The sequence below is a fragment of the Nanorana parkeri genome, unplaced genomic scaffold (genome assembly GCF_000935625.1).
Source record: "Nanorana parkeri isolate BGI_ZX_2015 unplaced genomic scaffold, ASM93562v1 scaffold70, whole genome shotgun sequence".
Lineage (NCBI taxonomy): Eukaryota > Metazoa > Chordata > Amphibia > Anura > Dicroglossidae > Nanorana > Nanorana parkeri.
The window spans coordinates 952,050-953,222 of record NW_017306338.1 but is presented as its reverse complement, the minus strand read 5'-3'; the positions used below and the strand labels follow the sequence as shown (position 1 = coordinate 953,222).

The 1,173-nt window shown below is 36.2% G+C and overlaps 1 protein-coding gene across 1 annotated transcript in view; it reads right to left on the bottom strand.

Annotated features, from left to right (window-relative positions):
* AGO4 (argonaute 4, RISC catalytic component) overlaps window positions 1–1,173 on the bottom strand; it is a 49,607-nt gene that overhangs the window by 15,865 nt on the left and 32,569 nt on the right. The window lies entirely within an intron of this gene.

The following is a 1,173-nucleotide window of genomic DNA, read 5'->3' as shown; positions in this document are numbered from 1 at the left end:
CTCTTGAGTATTTTATTAATTTTCCAAATTACAATAAGACAATAAAATAGCACATGATGCACAATCAGTATAACATACAATTGCATTACAGTTTCTTCCACATTAGCGTAATCAAGTAGTAGGAGGGGATCACTAGAGGCTATACACACAATATATAGTAGTTCTGTACAACAGAACATATCTATCCACCTATTCTTGCCAATTTATCCCCCATCACTAAAATCAAAAATTAGAACAGTCTGAGAGGAATATCTGACCTAGGGATCCGCCTATGTCTGAAGCAAACATTTGTTATGATCTCCTCCATATCTATATCAAATAGGAGACTTTCTGTCCAGCATCTATGTACTAAACGGCTCACATGTGTGAGCATAAAGAAAAAAAATAAATACAAAAAAAAAAGACAAAAAGAGGAAAAAGAAATAGATACTAAAAGGAAGCAGAACAGCTTAAGAGTCCGAAAAGAGTAGCTCCATCCCCGACCAAATATCCCAACATCTACTTAAACCTTAAACATAGTCCCCAGAGAAAAATTGCAAAATTAATTTTTAAAGGAAAACCCCATTCCCCTTCACGCTGCAGCCAGCTAAAGCTTTTTCAGGATGCCAACTAATGCAAATGTCACTTATAACCAATTACAACCCGGGGAGTGCTGTACAATGTAAAGAATGCTCCAAGAAATATTCTATGATAGGGCAGATTTCTGGGAAAAGCAGTGAGCCAGAGACTGAAACATTATAGCCATCTCCTGCAATAGAATTTTATTTTTTGTGAGATACAAATAAGTCCCTCAGATTCAAAATAAGCAAGGACCGTTCATTTTCTTCTTACAACCCTGAAGCTGCTCAAGTTGTCTAATAAACGCAGACACTGCCACTTTGAGAAAGGGCATGGGAAAGCCTATATAACCGGCAACAAAAAAATAAAGAAAAGCAGGAATCTACAACACCAAAAAACAGCCCGAGCCTCATGCTAAAATCTGATCGATATCTTCTTTTTCTCCTTTAAAAAAACCTTCACTTTTTTGCAAAATGCTTTGCAACGGGCAACTAATATACTATAAAGGCGATATTAAATGAATAAATGGATACTCCCTGAGGAGGAAGGTGGAAACTTTTACAAGTTTAAATTGTTGAAATCATTGGTTGTACAACTACTCAAACTAGAATGGGG